The sequence below is a fragment of the Syngnathus typhle genome, linkage group LG17, assembly GCF_033458585.1.
Source record: "Syngnathus typhle isolate RoL2023-S1 ecotype Sweden linkage group LG17, RoL_Styp_1.0, whole genome shotgun sequence".
Lineage (NCBI taxonomy): Eukaryota > Metazoa > Chordata > Actinopteri > Syngnathiformes > Syngnathidae > Syngnathus > Syngnathus typhle.
Window position 1 is genome coordinate 6,284,616 of NC_083754.1, and position 19,527 is coordinate 6,304,142.

A 19,527-nucleotide genomic window follows, 5' to 3' on the forward strand; every position below is an offset into this window, starting at 1 on the left:
TAATTTGCTTAACCAAAGTGACAGCCGGTCGCAAACGAGCGTGTTCGGCGGGAAATAGTCCAAAAATTGGCGGGCTGGGAAAAATTGAGGCAATAACCAAACCTCCGTCACTTTTTATGACTCGTTAAGTCGTTTGGGTCGTGGGCAAGCTTGAGTCTGTCTCAGATGGCTGAGGGAGGCTTTGAAAGGTGGAGCCTGGTGCGGTGAGTGACGTGGGTGTCAATGAATAAAAATGTATCGTACCTTCCAACTTGGGGCCCAAACGCTTAAGCGCTTTAAAAATACGAAAGTCACAATGACGCAAGAGGTCGAAGTTAGAGTGGGGTGGGGGGGTGGTGGGGTTGATAAAAAAAAAAAAAAACGGGCCTTAATCAAAATGTTTTTCAATTAACTCCACAATGAGGCCGGCGCTCGTTAGCCGGGGCACACACAAGCGATGACATTGCGAGTCGTGCAAAGCTTGTCATTAATATAATGATGACAGATTAGCGCTCCTGCGGGACGAGCTCCGTGACAGCTGGGCCCGCTGTGACATCACCTCGGTGAGGACGGGGCGGGGCGGCGGCGGCCTTCGCCGTCGGTCTGTTTAACTTGAACAACAAAAGGGGGAGAAGAAACAAACTGGCCGTTCCCCTCATGCCCCTGAGTTGGCTGGCGTTGCAGCATTGTGCTGTTTGTTATCTCACACGCAATCAATCACTTGGGCAGCGGAGCACGTGCTCGCACACACACATACACGCGCACCCTCCTGCAGGAGTCTGACTCTCTTATACACTGTTGTCATGGCAACCCCATTAAGGGAGCCACTCCAGGCTGCAACTCTGGTGAAAATCAGCCTCTTCCTCTCTCGCTCTCTCTCTATCCACTGACACACCTTCTTTTTCTTTCACCCATTTCTTTGTCTCCCTCCATTCCTTCCCATTCCTCGACCCTTGTAGATTTTCTACTCTCCTTTGCAGCATCCTCGGCATAAACCCGTCTGCCCACGGCTCTCCATTACTCGGCTACCTGTTCGTCTTCTCACCTCTTTACCCTTTATCATGCTTATATCTGTGACTTGCGAGCTCCACGCCCGCCTCGCTCGCTCAAGCCGCCGCCATCCTTCTCCAGCCATCTGTCCGTCCATGCGGCAAGACGGAGAATCCACCTTTTCCGCCGCCGTGTCTTCTCCCAATTAATGGGGAGCTTTACAAGGGGGATCAGTCAGAGGGCAGCCTTTGGAGGACAGCTTTAATAAGGGCTCTGTGTTTTTCATACTGCCGTTCCTTTTGTGACGACATGCTTTGCCATTTAAGAAGCGGTGGTGGTGGTAGTGAGGGGCACGGGGCACACCGGCCCCCAAAATTATAAACACAAGCTAATGTTGGATGACTATATTGAACTCAGACAAACCTTTTAATAACCTCATTAATCAATGTGGCGTTGGAGACGGGCCCCTAATGGCTAATTGGTTAGCATAGTCAGACACATCCAGTTGTATTTCATCAATAAGGGTGAAAGTTGTTTTAGCCGCTAAAGGACAGAACTAACCTTATATGCTTATTAAAGTATTATCCAATGGGGTCATAGAACGGATTATTCGGGGATAAAGGTTCAAATTCCTTCATTCGTGTTTTATTTCCTGTCGCTATCTTATCCAGCCGACGGTTGTTATACTTGGAGAGTTTATGATATTGACAAAGCATCGTCAGGTTGATTTACAAAGCATCGACCGCCGCGGGAAGGAAACAAGTTGTCGCTCGCCGCCGTTACCGTCCGCAACGACGTGAGACAATGAGTGCGATTGTGTTGAGAGCGTTTTGCATTCGAAGACACTTCTGTGTGTGATTGACACAAAGGCACCGGCGTTATGTGGGAGGAAAACAGAAACACAAAGCCGAAGCGGAGAAAAGACGAGCTGTTAAGAGGAGTACGCAACGCGGCGTTATCGACCCACATTGAGGCACGTGGGGCCATGTGATGTCTTAAGATGGGTACACAAAAATGTTTTTTTAACAACTTCACCGATTTCTTTTTTCTTTCTTTCAATATGAGTGACGGCCGACGATTCCCATGCTAATTAGACTTAAAGTTCCCACAACCCGTCGAGCTTTGTACCCGCTCCTCCGCCAGGCCTCGACCCCGCCCACCCTGATCCACTTCAAGCCCACTTGATGAGCGAGATAACTCGGCGTGGTAGCGAGCGCGTATAGGAGATCCCCCCCCACGAGAAATAATCAGGAGCTACAATGGCCGTATGCGAGGCTCCGAGTTGGCGGGCGGCCTCCGTGATGAGAGGAGCGCCGGCCGGAGATAAAGGCAGAGTGGGGAAGGCTCAGTGAAAGACAAGATTGACAGAGGGGAGAAGATGAGGGAGGGTTTTCATTAAGCAAGAGAAGGATAGGGAGTTATAACAAAGGGATGAGAGTGGCGAGGGGGCCCCCGGATGTGTATCCTGGCTTCCTGTGAGAGATCCAAACTTCAGAGGCCACCGTACGGCTCATCATCAGCGTGTAGTTAGCATGCGCGCTAGTTTGGACGACCACCGGCTCTCCCCGGAGGGGGGCTTGCAATGCAGTTCAAAGTGGTTGGCCTTGACTGAGGGGAGGCTGAAGACAAAGGATGAGGGTGTGTATTAAGACATCTTTTTCACCGACGAATTGGGATTGTGTTCCGCTGAGGATCGGAAATTTGGTTTCAAATGACAATTGAACACTTGTCAAGTGCAAGCGCACCCATCAAGTGATTAATTTATCGAGTAAATTAAAAACAAAATGTCTGAACCATCCCGCATTTCCTTAAAACTGTTACGAAACAATATGGCGGAACTGACAGTATGAGTTGAATGTAGTTTGAGTTGCAATCTCAGTAATCACCACTGGATGGCAGCAGACTTAGTCGCACTTCAATATGCTGTTCAGCAGTTTTGCACTGACCCATATCGGTAAGAACCCGGTTGCTGCTTATAGAAGAGGAGGGCCAGAAGCAGAGGTAGTGTTTGGCAGGGTGGCGAGGGGCGGGACGAAAGGATGCGGCGGCCAGCGGCGGAGGTGGAGACCCATCCTGAGCTCGTGACTAAAAAGCGGGACGGGTCATTGGCGGGTGGGGAGGCGGGACGCTCCTGCTGCTGAGACAGATGCCGCACTTGTTAGCCCCCCAATTTGCTGTGCCAAGCTCCACCCAGCTCTGTCTGCAAACAAACACGAGCGCTCACGACCTATGTGTGTGTGTGTGTCTCCACAGTGGAACAACACTATTTGATGGCACATTAGGATGCAGGAAAGCCTCGGCCGCTTTCCTCCGGTGTGTTTTCGCCGACGCCATTTTAGCCCATCCATCTAACTCTTTCAAGACTCTATCTCAATCTTTCGCCTCTGCAGCAAAGCAGACTCGCACTGCAGTGGAGAGGAAAATAAAGAGGCTTGGAAGCACAAAGCGGCGCGGACTAAAAACATAAAAAGGTGGGACTTAGTGTAGCAGTTTTTGATTCTAGAAGATTACACAAATGCAAATCCTTTCAAAATCATACACGAATGTCATTTGACAGTGGAGCCTATTCATCTCTCGCATCCATTCACCCGTGCAATGAGATCTAATTACGTTCTCACGAATAATTAAAATGGAAGCTGAAAAAAAGGACCAAAAAGCTAAATTGACTAATTGACCCCCATTTTGTGTTCATTAGACAAGCCCGTTATTCTCAAAAACTAGAAACTTCGTACTCAAGGGCTACTTTGATTTTTAACTCATTCAATGGCAGCCCAGTTCAAATTTGAACTTTGACGTCTTTAGCCGTCAATGGGAGTGAATGAGTTAAAACGGAGATATGGGCCATGTAATTCTAAAAATAAAGTTGAAATGTGTCTTTAACTTTGAGATGCGAGTTGACATTTATGTATTCATGAAAAGAAATTAACGGTAGCATTTGACACGCATTTTAATCCAAGTATTGATCAAGGTTGTGTTTGAGCTTTAAAAGAAATCGATGAAATATACTAAAAGACACGCGCGGCAATCTAAAATGCTGATGGCGTCATTCAAATGGATAAGCGAGACCACGGCATCACCGCAAGCTTCAAAAGTTGCGCACACACACAAACACACACTCTCCCCACATTCATTTCATCAGCGGCACAGCGAGTCTTTGGGTGTCGATCTATAAACATCGATTCACGCTTCAGTGGCTCTTACTCGTTTATCTATTTACTCATTCGTTCACTTATGTGTTTCTCCTCCAAAAAAGAATCGGCCTCTGTGGCTAAAACGGACGGCTTTTGTATTTATCGGATTTTCAACAATTTCCGTCCTCCTATGCCAATTCAACATTATGTCGTGAGTGTTTTGCGGAAGTTGATACAAAAAACTTTATTTCCACAAACTCAAAGCAGTTGTGGTACCGAATTTTCTTCACATTGATTTCATTAAAGAGCTGCTATTCCGTTTTCTTCCGTAGTTTGAAAAGTTCACCATTGTCTTTTTTGGTTTTCTTTGTCCGAACCCTCAATTTCTGCATGTCACTGCTCTACAAATTACATTCTTGTCAAGCTATTATTATTGAAGAAAATTCTTTATCCAATGCACGAATTGTACAAAATAAAAATCAATCAATCAATCAATAAAATCCTTTGTTTTTGGTGCACCATTTCCTGTTTTTACCTCACGACAAAACAAGCACAAAAATATCTTGACTAATTTATTTTTGTCCTTACAAAAAATCCTTCAACTTTATTGTGATCTTATTCTATTTCATTGAGAGTCTTTTCCCGGAACCTTTCAATGACGCTGCAATCAAAAAGTTTTTGTCATTTTTTTTAACCCCATATACATTTTCTACAAATTGATTTATTTTCCACCATTTTGTTATTGTAGAAATTTGTTGGTCCCATTGAGTTCACTGCTGCAGTGCAACTGAGTAATTTCTTCCAATTAAAATGAAGAAAAACAAGAAACCATTTCAATTGGACCTAAATTAAAGTGCATTAACAAACATATTTCCCCCACCGTCTACTGTGATAGCACCGAGCGTATCAGCATTGTGACATTGACATCTCACGTTTAGACAGCTAATTGTCAGCCAAAGACCAAAAAGTTGAGCCCGGTTAAATTCCGAGTGATTTAGCGAGCAGTGACTGGTGAAAGCGGCAGCGTGGCGCGACGCGTCACGCCGTCTGGGAGGTGGACAGGCTTCAGACATGAACAATAGCGGGAATTAAATTCCATTTAAAGCTAATCCCATTGCCCAGACCTCGGCAGAAGGAGTCTCGCTGCTTTCGCGACAGTCGGCCAAATCCGTCTCGATTGTCCCGTCGCACCAATTGATAGCGAAAGCGTGAAAAATTGAGTTTGATCACCGAGAGGTGTGACCCCCACCTCACCACAACCACCATCAAATATCCCGCCACCCTTGAGGGGGAACGGGACGGGTCGGACAAGCGTTTGGCAACGGGAGGGCGGCGAGGTGGGCGAGGAAGACAAGCGAGCAGAGCGAAGTGAAAGGCCAAAAGAGAGGGAGACGGAAAACAGAGTGTGTGCATTAATGCCATGCTAATTCTCCTGACATTTTACACTAGCACTGCCATCACACACACACAAGATGACAGAGGGGGAAAGCATTTGATTAGGAAGCACAATAAGCTTTTGTTGCGGGACGAACCCCCCACCACCCCACTCCCCCCAACAGAGTGTATCTGCGGTGACACTCATGTATGCGCATGTTTGCGTTGAATATGGATCAACGACTGTATCTCGCCGCTCTCTAATAAGAGCTGCGGCGGGAGTCGCACCAGTAAACAAGTGATGAAAAATGAAATGCCTCTCGCTGATTTATAGTACAAAGAGTTTCAATCAAGCAGACGCGCGGGGTTCAACGGCACAATATTGACCCGAGCATCACCTGACCTTGTCAACATGATGGAACGCGCAACGGTAGCTCGTTAGCGGATTGATTTGCAGGTACCAAACGCAATTGTCATGATTGACTACGGGGGGGGGATCAAAAATCAATTAATCTGTGACGCTATGATACAGTAGAAGTGCATATCTTCTGGTGTGTTTTTTTTATTGTGGGCAGCCAAAGAGGCAAGTGCTATGTGTGACTTAATTTAACGATGCTATGAGGCTAACGTTAGCTTAGCATGTTATTTGCGTATTTCTATGTACATACAGTAGTTGACTGGAGCTCAGTTGGTGGCGAAATGATACCGGTCCAAGTTCCACTTTGTCCAATTAAATATCTTGATAAACAATTCATATTTTTCAATATCATTCATTAGCATTCCACATGCTCATTTGTGTAATTCACCAGTGAGTCACGACTCCTCATTAAGTAAACTAAAATAAATAGATTCTGTTGGCTGTTTAGGGTTTAATATCGAGCATTTTAAAAATGCAAGACGTCATTTGGGTGTCTAGGCGAGGCAAAAAAAAAAAAAGAGCAAGGAGAAAACAAAAAGCAGATGAAACAAATTGGCTGGAATTATAGAGAAGATGAAATGGGGGCGCTCAGATGCGGCAACAATTATGTGGCGCCGAGAATGCACAGAATCTCTCCCTCCCCTGGGCTCATCAAAAATGATGCCGGCGCGCTCGCGGACTGACACATAGAGATGGATGTGCAAACACCCGCCGCACACACCTCTCTCGCACTTTCGCCTATTTGCATTCATTTCACATCCAAGCCGACGAAACACACGTCCGATTTTGCAGTTGCCGCACGTCCGGGGTGGCACTCGAATCCCGCCACTTGCGCATGCCGACCAGATTGGCGGGTCAACGCGGTTAAAGCTGACGCGGTCTGTCAACACATCCGTCTCTAACCCCGATTACTTGCTCGCTCGGGTTGGCCGCCCGTGCCCTGACTTTGCCGTTAAGCAACGGGCGGCATGCGGGCGCACTCGAGCTGAACGGGAGTCAACGACAATGGATACTGAAGACATTTTTAGAGTTGCTGAAAGTCAAATTTCCTGCCGGACTGATATATTCAGGTTAAAAATCGCCTAGCCAAATGAGCTATTAGCCTTTGGATTATGCTGATCTTCATGGAGCCGCAAACGGCTACAGAGAAGAACATAAAAACGGATTGATTGCTAGCTTGTTTTACATTTACACCCTCGAAGTGTTTTACATACAAATATTGACTGTAGTTATGTTTTTACTACCGTGTTAGCATCAATTAGTGGGCACACTAGCACGCATTCAGTTCGGGCCGAGCATGTTCAATATACTCTGGGAACGGCGGCCGTGTTATTGTTACGGGACAGTGACGATGATCTGGGATGAGCTCCCCAGTCATTCCACATGATTCTACTTGTCCTGTTGTTTGCTACTCCCCCAAATCTGGGTTTCTCAGCCATTGTTCCCGCGGGCACTCTCCTTTCTCTCCGTCACACGCCTCTCAGCCGCTCCGTTGCTTCATGAAGCCTCCTCCAAGGATGACACAGACCCTCAGCTCACCTCATCTCCTCAAACTCGCCGTCTTTCTCTTCTCTTCATAGCGATTGCTTTCAATAAAAGATTTAGAAGCTCCTTTAAGTGCTAATCAGGTTGTCATCCGTGCAGGCCAAAATCAGAGGCCGGATAAATAAAGGCTCCTCTGTGCTGGCTGGCAGCTCGCTGCGCTTAAATAGGTGACACCGGAGTGCATTCTGAGCACGGCGGATCGATGCCAGAGGTCCCCGGGGGTCCCCCTGAAACGATGAACCCAGACAAAGTTTAGCGCTCGATAATAGGACGAGGACGGGCGGCTCGCTCCCTATTTTCAGATGAACTCTCAGCGGGCTCGTCCTCCCGCGTCCCCTCTTCCTCGCTCGTTTTGTGACGGGTTCTTTTTCAAGCAAGCGGCATCAACATAAAACGGCGGGCCAAAGCGTTCGCTTTTGTTGACGCGCGACGTGACGCCGTCGCACAAGCCAAGGGGAATCGACACGGCAATCATGGCCGTCATCTTCCTTCAATACCCGACCGTCGCCATCATCTCATCGCTTCCCGCCACTGCCAATTTGCCGCTTCGCCCGATCTCACGCTTGGACATCACTCAAAATAGCCCATCGCCGTCCCTGACTGTCGCCTGCGGTGTCATATCGCTAAGCGCCGTCGTATTTTCTTGTCCAATATATCCAGCCTCAAGCCTGGACGGACAGATGTGCGCTATCGCTGACCCCACGCCAAGATGCCGTCGCCCCGCAGTGGTCCGACTCCACTCTCCCTCGCATTGAAAGCTCTTCAACCCCACCAGGGTAATCTAAAAAGGGTCGACTGTTCCTCCCTCTGTGGTTCCTTTGCCTGGCTTTGATTTTCTGTCCATCAAGGGGGGGAGGGTTTTTTTTGGATTAGCACTCTCTTGTTTATCTGCTCGTCCGGTTTTATCTATCGCTAAGCTATCCAGTGCGCTGCCGCGGTCCCCGCACTGCATTAATCCGCTATCAGCCAAAGCATCCATCCATCCATCTATCCATCCATCACCCCGCTGTCTATCACGTCAGATCCATCATCCGCCCATCTGTCTCGGGCGGCCATCGCTCGGAGATGATCTCCTGCGGGAGGGCCGAATTGGCGCGGCGAGAAACGGCGAGCTCGGAGGGAAGATTCTGACCTTGGCCTTCTCTTCATTTTCTTTCTTTCTCCCTCGCTGATGTCACTAGCCGCTTATTAGCCGGCGCGTTTGTTCCGTTTTAATTTGTTTGTCCTACCCGGCTAACGAGTGCAAGCGCAGGGAGCGATAGCGGCTCCAGACAGGGGTCATAAATCCCGTAAAAGCAAGACGTCTTTGTCTTCCTCCACTATATGGCGGTCTGTGGTTCGTATAAAACACAGCACACTAAGCAAGTGTCTGTTAATATTTTCCATAAGGGTCTCACAGATTTCTAGCCCCACTCAAGCAAGGAGCCGCTCGCCCCTCCCACACCTGAACCAGGGTGAACGGGATACGATCTAAAGCCTCCCAGCTTTAAAACGGCTCAATATGGAGTTTCATCAGAGGTCATTTATATTTTCATCCGTATCATGCCGGGCGCCGAGGTGGAGCGGTGGACGACTCGCGGTGTAAACAAACGCACTTTTGGAGCAAACAGCGCATGTTTAGTTCGTCGTGTGAAATGTAAATGGCCGTCGAGCGGATGCGGGCTGAAGTAGCGTGATTATTCCGTGTCGCCAGCGAGGGCAGAGCAAATTGTTTTTGGATGAAAAGGAACACGAGAGGGCGGGGGCGGGAAAATGCATGTTTATGGAAAGGAACAAGTCAAATGTAAGCCTTGTAGGACCAAACGGAGAAGATTTGTGTGAATTAAAAAACCTTTAACCTGTTTACTGGGAACAAATCAAGGCAACCGCAGTTCGCAGTAACTCGATTGGGAGCGTGCAGCTGCCGGAGACAAACATGATTTGTTTGATACTGAACGGCCGGGTGATTTTTTTTTTTTTAATTCTCGCTCGAACAATGGAGAAAGGGAGGGGTTGCGACAATGTTTTTGTTGTGATAATCATTTTACGGCGTCCTCGAAGGGCGGAACACGAAAGCGGCGCCGAAACGCGCTGCCGGGCTTTGTTTGCGATGACACCTCGAGACGAAGCGCATCGCAGACAAAGATCGATTTGAAGGTTATGCAAATGAGTTGGGCTAATTTCTAACGGGCTAATCTTGTTAGCGTGCGGCAGCGGTCGAAGCGTGGCTTTAACATTGCGTTACCTGAGCACAAGCGAAAAAGCTTCGAGGGAGTTGAAGGTGAATTATAGAAGCATGCGCAATCTACGATCATAATAAAAGCCTTTCTGAAAAAGCACACTCAATGCTAAATGGAGCGTAATTTCTTTCTTTCCCACGCTTATGGAAGGTATTCATAAACTGCACCTGTATATATCATATAGGAGAGTTTGTTCAAGCGGGAAGCTAATGCACATAAAATCACATCGCGCAGATATCTAACTCAAGGCCGGCCACATCATCTGCTTTCTCCTCGAGCAAAACTTTGAAAGTAGTTTCCCAACAAAAAAGGATATCAAGTCTATAAATGATGATATATATATATATAAACTCCTCCAGTACGAGCTGTTTTGCTAATCAGAGTGACACGAGTCATAGCAAAGTGCAGAAAATCACTGAAAGTTCAGATTCCGAGCTCCGGAACAGTAATATCAATGGCCCCGCGGTTTCCCACGCAACAAGGGGGAGCTAGACGAGTGAAGCCTCTCCTTTTAGAACTGTAATGAGCCTAAACAAACACCTCCAAATAAATGTTCCCCATCAGCAGGCGGCGGAATCAGATGAGACAGCTGTCAGAAAGCATCATCCGTCTACAGTTAGTTCTAATTAGGCCGCTACTTTGCCGCCTTTGACAGGTACCGCTCAATCGCCGCCTCGGTGCTACGTCGGGGCCCCCACCGCTGTTACACAATGACACCTCTCGCCGCGCGCACAAGCGGGCGGGAGCGCTCACGCTGGGCGCCAACGCCTGCTTATTTTGCAAAATAGATGGGAAAAGCCTCATCATTAAGGCTTTGGCCATTTCCTGCATTTGGCACACACCAAAGTGCGCTGACAGGAAGAACGGTTTATTCTGCGAGGAGTATAATTAGGTGGCGGCAAAGTTTGCCATTGTTGATTAACTAGGGATTTAAAACGGGATTTTTTTTAACAATAAAAGAAAAGTTCCAACCTGCCAAAAAGAGGACTGGAACTATAGAAAATAACTCTACTCTGAATGCTATGTACTGAATGCTAACTACCGTTTTTTTCCATGTATAATGCGCCCCCATGTATAATACGCACCCTAAAAAAGCCTGTACCCATGTATAATACGCACCCAGTTTTTGACTCCTACTTAAGTCCGTAAAATTATTTCAGAAAAAAGATCATCTTTGGGAACAACCGCATGTTCTGCCGGTCAGTATCCCTGCGCATGCGCTAGCATACTCAATAGCGAAGAAATGTTTCGGATTTGTGTAGGGTACATTGAGACAGCAAACGAGCAGGTGATCGAGCAAGCGTCTGATACGAGAGCATTGTGTTCGTACGGAGCGTTTCTGAAGTGAACAGCAGAGAAGAAAGCGCATCTGTAATGGCGGCCTCCGTATCATTTCCGGATTAAAAAATAATACAATAAATTAGTTAAATTTTGCGCATTATACATGGAAAAAAACGGTAACTTGTACACCGGCTAAACTAACTAGCATTAGCAAGGGTAATTTACACTGAGTATTGAGTATTAAATTATTGAAGCAGGTTTGAATAGAAAGAGGCCCTTAGGCGGCTAGATAAAAAAAAAAAAAATGAAACAGGCTAATCTTATTAAAACAACTTGTTTGGAGTAAAAATATTCTGAGGACAACAATCTTTAAATAATCAAAAATACGTTTTTTCAATTAAAAGTAAATCTATTAGTTACAACATTTTTAAAAAAAATCGCAGCAAATATTTATGGGCGCAGTCTTCTCCGGTTTTGATTGTCATTTCATTACCTTTTGAATAAACAAAAAAAAAATGTTTAGGTTGCAGAATCTGTCGCTCGTATCACATGCAGACACGGAACACCAACACTCACTTAACCCCACGACGCCTTGGCGACATTGTTTTGTACACAGCGAATTAATGAAGGAGTGGACAAATAGCTGTATAAATACTGCGGATAAACGATCGATAGCGTACACTCAATTCATTCCGAGTTCAGAGACGCGCGGCGCGGTTCCCATTGCGCACTGATTAAACTGGCACCGCATTAATTCAACCAATCAATAAGATTTTCTAATAAATCAAGTCGCACCGACCATTCCAGCCAAGCGGTCAGCGAGAAGACATTAGAATTCTCCTCGCTGCCGTTCCCCAAGGGAATAACGCACTTGTTTTTTGCCATTTGGAATGAAAGGGATTCATCAATTAAACAATAAGCGAGCCGCGCGTCATAATAAGAAACACGCCGGTTCGTCAATAACGCCAGTCGGCCGTGCGTGAAGGAGCAATACGTCTTCAACTGCGACCTGTTCAGGTTTACTCCGTTAATGTTAACGATATTTTCTGGAGAGTACACTCTCTGGAATTTCCGCTAACAACCCATGCTAAAGTAAAATATCATGCGAATGGTTGTGATGGAGTGTGTAATAAATCGATACAGCAGCTTTAACAACCTGACAATCTTTTTTTTTTTTTTTAAACGTCACAAAAGGACTACTGCAGCCTCAGTGCTATCTTTGTACTTGGAAAGACTTGCCCCTGAGGGGTGGAGGTGGAAAAAAAAAAAAGGCTACTTCCGCCTGTTTGTCCAGAGCTCATTACCGCGGCTTCTGTATGCTGCAGGGTTAAAGTGCAGCTGTGGAAAAGCTGGAATGATCTTTTTTTATTTTATTTATTATTACTATTATTTTGTCGCTCAATATCCAGCAGATACATGTAAAAAGTCCGACACTGCGGCATTTACTGAGTAAACAGGCAGTAATGTGGAAAATATAACATACCGTTTTTTTCCATGTATAATGCGCAAAATTTAACTAATTTATTGTCCTAAAATCTGGGGTGCGCATTATAAATAATTTTACATTTACGGACTTAAGTAGGAGTCAAAATTTGGGTGCGTATTATACATGGGTACAGGCTTTTTTCCAGCATCAACATGCCATTTTTAGGGTGCGTATTATACATGGGGGCGCATTATACATGGAAAAAAACGGTAGTTTGTCATGCTTGCAAACATGTGCATTCATGTATCAAATCAGCCTAAAAATGAAAAGTTTGCATAATTTTGCTAAACATTATATGACACAACCAATTTCTGTAATAAATTATTATTAGCCTACTTTTTTTTTGCGCTAGGATATTAGCCAGTTGTGACCAACAATTGCAGGTTTGCGCTTTATAGGACCTATAGCAGCTTGTAAATCCCAGTGAATTGAATTAAGAAGATCAAGTAGATGTATTAATAATGCAGTCGGCCGGCCGGCCGGCAACAAAATGGACATATGGACGGGAGAGAAGCATTCGCAAGCGCAACATATGCTGAAGCAGATTGTAAAAGGCAGCGGAGAGGCTTTTAGATACAATTCGAGCGCGGCGGTGGTCAACAAGAGGTGAACGTGCGGCACCGCAAGTGAGGCTCGTGTTTTCATCTCCTTGTTATGAAGCGGGAGAGAACGGCGGGCAGGCGGGGGGGTAACATAGGGCACCAGGAGCCAAGCGTCGGCAGCAAAGGGGCAGTCTCAGGTGAGGCCCGCACGGTCCCAATGTAATTATAATCCTTAATTAATCCACCCCGGATGTGATGTGCTCTCCTGCTCGTTGAGCTCACTTTCCATCACGCGGCCTCTTCAGGTGCTCTGCTCTTTCTTTTCCCCCCCAGCACACACACACACACTTATGTAGTAGTCCATCAACCAAGTGCTATTTTTTTTTCCCTCCCTCACTACTGTATTTGCAATTTAATATGCAAATATTTCATTTTATATTTAAATCTTGTGTGCATTTATTTATTTATTTATTTATTTATTTATTTATTTATTTATTTATTTATTTATTTATTTATTTATTTATTTATTTATTTATTTATTTATTTATTTATCTATCTATTTATTTATTTATTTATTTACTTATATACACAAATAATACATACACATTAGTAAGTACAAACTTAAAATAAATAATATAACTTATAAATATAACTTCAAATAAATATGCAAAACTGTTTGAAATGCAACTTGTAATTGTATACAACTGAACTGTACTGCACCGGATGAAAACAAAGATGAAGCCACTGTAACGTGACGCGTAGTTCGAAAATTTAACTCCGTGATTAATTTTTGCGTACCACTAGAGGGAGCTTATGTACCTCCAGTGCTACACGCACTACTCTTTGACAATGATGTGTTTAAGGAAAGGTTTGCTCATGCTGGATAAAAAGAACCTCCATTCTACAAAACAACTCTGAACATCTGTTGCCTGTAGAGAACAGACAGTTAGTCAAAAACACACACACACACACACACACAACACGCACACACTGCTAATACACTGTCTCTCCTAATTTTGCAGCCTGACTGAACGTGTCGATGTTGAGCGTTAGACTTTAAAAGGGGTCGTACACGCTATTAAGAAGACGGTTGCGAGGACAAAGAGGTGACAGTATTGACGCCGCCCGCAAGAGCTGCGAGGACCGCCGAGCTCGGGAGGAGGAGGAAGGAAGGAAGGAAGGAAGGAGTGGACTCCTGCCATTAACACTGCCTCTCCCGTGTTCAAGCCAATTACGCCGGCGCCCCCGTGTCGGGCCGTCAGAAAAACATGGAGATTGATCGGGGCGAGCTATTAGGTCAATTGATCAGCCTTTGCTTTCATTTGCAGGTGACTCCTCTTTTTAAAAGGGACAGGTCTGCTTTGACTGATGTCAATTGTCCATTTGATGCTCAAGCGGCAACCACGGAAAACCAAAAAAATGGCACAGAACCGGTCGACTTTCCCAAACGTTCAAATTGGTTGGTCTTTTTTCTTTTTCTTTTTGCTGTTGGCTTCCTGCGTGGCAATATTCAATACGGTTTGCTATTAGAGCAACAGCATGGCAATCGATCCTGCAGCTTTAAGAGCGCTGTTGCCCTTCTAAAGCTTTTGGCAGGAGCAGCCGTGACCGACTTCGCTGAAATGCCAAACAACCAGTAGGGCAAGGTTATATTGATTCGAGGTGGGGTGGGCCGTCAGGGAAGGGGAGGGGGCGTTTTCTCTAGTGGCGTCAGAATGATATTTGCACGGTGCCTTTAAAGCCCATTCAACGTGTGAGAAAACATAGCGATGCGAATAGCGCTTTGGAGATGAATAGTGAAAATCAGGCGGGCGACAAAGGGGCAATCAGAAGTGGCCATTACAAGATTACAGTAACATTGCTGTACAAGTATTTGCTGGTGAAAATTGCACCGGCTTTCACTCTGAAAGAAGTCCAAACACAAATGGCGGCAGGCCTGATTGTTCCTTATTGATCGAGCATCAGGGTCGGGGTCTTTTCAGCCGGTGTCGCAGTCAATAGACACCACCCAAATATACCGCTCACTCAATCCCACGTGTTGCCCGCCAGCCCCGTTTGGCTAATTTAACACCCGCTCAATTTATGAAAAACAGTCCCCATCGATTCTTTTTTTTTTTTTTTTTTTTTAATGTGCGCATGTCCGTGCTCTCCTGTCGTCGACGCTTATTTTCGCCAACGCTGGCGCCAGTGCGCGGAAGGCCGGCAGCCGTGGAATTGAATTAGCTCGTGAAATGGGTTCCAGGAAAACGGATCACTCGGAACCTAAACCTCCAGCTTTCAACTGCGGCTTGTCGTGTGCACGGCGACACGGCAATCACCGTGATCCGAGTCAAAATGAATCATCTGAATAATTATATGAGTAGGAGTAATACTGCAGTTGAGTAAAAGGATTTTTGCATTCCAACTATTCTGACAAGCATAGCAGTATCGACCGCCCTATTGAGGTTGTTTTGCAATCGGGAACAAGAATTTAGAAATTAGAAGAATATTAGATTGCTGTTAATATTATGCAATTTTAAGGAAGATTTGTGTGCTAATAAGGTCAAAAACTATGTATCAAAATTACTAGTGGTATCGTTTTTCGGTATCAGTGACTTCTTGAGAACTAAGTACTCGTACTGGTATCGGTCTGGTATCAAATATCCTTGACTTGACTTAAATAAACATAATAGAGTCAATATTCATTTTCAACAAATAAAACTACACAAGCACGGGTAAGACGATGTACAGGAGATCCAAAGCCTGAATCCAGTGAGGCGAACAAACCATTCACTACTGGCCCCAAATGACAAAAATAAAGGAAAACAAAAAGGAACACATTACAAAACCACAATTAGCCATTTTAGCTCGCAATGACTTGTGGCATAAGCTGTTTTTTTCAACACTGACGCGCAATAAACCGCTGATCCGAAGGCAACAGCCTTCCCGTCCCGCCTCACCAGAGACGCCGCTCGCCAATACGAGAAGACAAACCGATAGCTGCTCTTTGTTCCCAAACTATCTGGAGACAGACTGTAGCGGAGAAAATGCACACAACAGCTCACAATACGCCGCACGGCATCCATCACAGACGCCTGCAGTCTAATTGGAAGGAATTGCTGGTGGAAAACTCCCTAATCACTTCTCGCAATTAAAACACTTAAATCATTAACGCTTCTGAGAAGAAATCGCCAACAAATATCATGAAAACACGGTTCGCTACGAAGACAAAATGACTTATTTGTTTGGGCAGCGGAGAATAGAAATAAAAAAAACAAATCCAATTTGCAAAAGGATTGTTATGAATAGATTATAATTGCAAACAACCGTCAGAATTACAGAGAATCAATACAGAGCACGGATGTGATTAGCACGAAAATAACTTCCTCGGAGGTCAGCTGGACAGAGGCATGAAATTTTATATATATTTTTTTTTTTTATTGACTTTGGGCTATTGGGCTAAAAGGGAGCTAGCATCAAATGAAACATAAAAACACGGCAGTGTTTTTAGAAGGCACAAAGAGTACTGATGGAAATTTCATGACTTAAGTGACATGTTTGTGAGTCAGACTGTGAGATTTGAAAATCAAAACGCTGCCCAGATGGACCGCATATTTGTGGAATTGTTGTATCGCCGCAAGACGTTACTATGTTTTTAATTAAAACTGTTCGGCGAGCTCAAAGGCCAACGTGACTTGAAAAACAACTTTTTCAATGCGTCCGTGAAAGCTCACTGACAAAAGTCTGACTAAAAAGCTTTTTTTTTTTTTTTCGTGTGCCTCCAATAAATGATGATTATTCTTTTTAGAATTTTAAGCCTGGCCTGGATTTTAGAAGCCTTGCATCACTCGGATTCACGTGGAAGGGGACAAAAAAAATAATAATCACGTAGCTGTCCTGAGGACATGCAGGAAATTCAGTGTCGTGGGTCAATTTCTGAAATTCATAGTAGTGGCTGTCTTTCTGATGATTTCCCATTAACATATTCATCGAGGAAGCCTTGTTAAAAGAGCTGTAGGGGGAGCGCATGCATATTAAAAGACGTGGAAGGAAACAAGAGGATTCACTTTTGGGACATTTCACCTCCATTTATGTATGCGTCTAAATTAAAAATGGAGAAATGTGTGTGCGCACATCTGCCTTTTGCACGGCTGCTCGCTCACCCGCGCGTGAGCGCAAAGGCGGCAAATGAATTCAGCATACGAGCAAAAAAAATAAAAAATGATATAGGCCGTCTATATTTGCTCCATCCTCTGGCAACAGAGTCGGCCAATCGGACCAGGGCAGTGTTTCGATTGTGAACGGCAATAAATCTAATTACGGCCGGTGACTTATTAAAAGTCTGACGGCCATTAATGCCATGCTAATGTATGAATATTATTCAGCCAGAGAGAGGCGAGAATAATTTTTCTGATAGTGATGTGACGCACAGACAAGAAGGTGGGGAGGCAGGGAGAGAGAGGGGGGGAGAGGGGGAATAAATCCCTCTGTCTTCCTAGGGAGGGCGGGTTTGGCAGTAAACCAATTCCGAGTCTGGCTTCTTGAACGGCCAGATAACGCCATCAGACAGCTCCAATATTGCTATTTTTTTTCTCTTCTGCTTTTTTAGCACCTGAAGAATTTGAATTTCATTTAACAGCCTACCCCCCCCCCCCCCCCCCCTCCTTGGAATAGACACGCCAATTGTCAGAACCGACACAATGTAGCCTGGTGAAATGAGTAAAAGGAAATAACATGCCTGGCTTGCTCTCTTTTTGTTTTCCTACCTACCTACCTACCGCTTCAATTTTATCACAACAACACCAAGACAAAAGGTTTCATTTCTTCCGTGGGCCGCCCGTGCCTCTCTTTTTTTCCTTCTTATTTTTATTACATATTTTATTATGCAGGGGAATTAGATCAGCATAGCTTCACCATGTGAACCCCGGGATGAAATGTTTAATTACTGCGCGGAAGAAGAAGGAGCTGGTGTGGGGTGGGGTGGGGGTCTTTTTTCCCAGGCTTATTCTGCAGCCAAACAAGACATTTGTCAACCTCACCTCCATTTTTAGACTACTTTGCCAAAGTTAAAAGGGAAATTAAAGTACAACTCAATTTGCCATGGGGACGTTTGTCAAGGACTCTTGTGGCCCTTCTCTTTCTCCCTCTCTCTCTCTCCCTTTTCCATCTCTCCTCCTCCTCCTCCTGCCGAGGGCAAGCGGCCCACAGGTCATGATTTGACAAGGTGGAGGATTAATGGTGTACTCTGTACGGGATGTTGAGAGTAGTTCACTTTGTGGCTCAGCACTGTAAATTCAAAAACACTTCTAGGGAGTATGTGTGTGTGTGTGTGTGTGCGGGGGGGGGGGGGCTACGGTGAAATATTCTGTGCACGCTTGCCCTTGTTGGCTGCATTAAAAGAAAGCCCATCTTTTGCATATCGGAGTCCATCTCTATTAATAATGTATATACGTAACACAAGCCCAGTCGGAGAAGTCGATGCACATACGTCACATGAAAAAAAAATCACAAGAATGAAAAGCGTCCTACCTGTGGTCGTGCAATTTGCTCTTGCTGGGGAAGCTCAGTGTGGCTCATTCATTTATTCATTCTGGCGTCCCGCCTCACTTTCTTGCAGCTTCTTCCTTGCTCTCTCCTCCTCTCTGGATGCCACCTTCGTGCAGATGCATACGAATGAAAAATGAACGGCAGCCTGATGTCTTAAAGGCAAAACAAATTTGCCCCCTCCACCCAAAAAAAAAAAAAGGGAAAAAGTCAAAAAATAGGTAGTTTACGGAAGGGAGGTTTGGCTCCTTACTGATAAAAACGCGCCCGTGCGGGCATCAAAAATAAACAACGACCGCATCGTCCCGCTTCGGGAAGGACGCGCAATGGGCACGCAAGTTAGCGTCATACGCAACAACACAATAATAAGTCTTGTTTTTTTCTTTGGGTTGAAATGATTCCGGAGAGTGTGTGCGGTCTCCTCGACCGCTCGCAGCCTCAAATGAGAGGCGATGAAGAGGCAAAGCGAGCAGGAGGGGAAGGAAGGACGCAGCGTGTGCGCTCTCTCTCGCTCTCGCATGCGCCGAAACGCTGCGCACTGACGCACACACTCGCGGGATTCTTTCCCCCCCCCTCCCGTGGTTACTCAACAGACAGCTGACACACACAAGCTGCCTCACACATACACACTTGCACTAGAAAAAAAAAAAATCTCAAGCTCCTTTTGCACCAGTGCACTTCTTCGTCGGGCTGACATTCGAAGCTGGTGGCGCCTTCTCGTCGTCTCATTTCCAGTTGTGAAACGCCCCCCAATGTCCAAAAAAGGAAAACGTAGATGACACTTCCGCCTGTCAAACTGCTCATGTGCATTGTGCAGGATTGACCTAATAGACAGTAAAATAAATGTGCACCAAAAAAAAAAAAAAAAAGTCAACTCTCCTATTCAAATACTGCGTGTTATCATGATCTAGCTCGGCAGGTCAAACAAAAAGTCCAGAGTCCTTTCGCTGTACTGTTTGGGTGGGTGGCGGACCCGGCGCGCTTGTGAGTCAGCGGGTGACGAGGGAAACTACTCAGCGGCCCCTTGCGCGTGTTTGCG

General features: G+C 45.5%; 1 protein-coding gene across 3 annotated transcripts in view; it reads right to left on the minus strand.

Moving 5' to 3' along the window:
* The window catches only part of adgrl1a (adhesion G protein-coupled receptor L1a), an 82,392-nt gene extending 63,160 nt beyond the window's left edge, over positions 1-19,232 (minus strand). For 2 of the 3 annotated variants that reach the window (XM_061302526.1, XM_061302524.1), the window contains exon 1: positions 18,474-19,232. The gene's annotated coding sequence lies outside the window, so the exon portion shown is untranslated. The remainder of the gene's footprint in view (positions 1-18,473) is intronic. The other variant, XM_061302525.1, reaches the window with a different exon arrangement.
* Between the last annotated feature and the right edge of the window lie 295 nt (positions 19,233-19,527).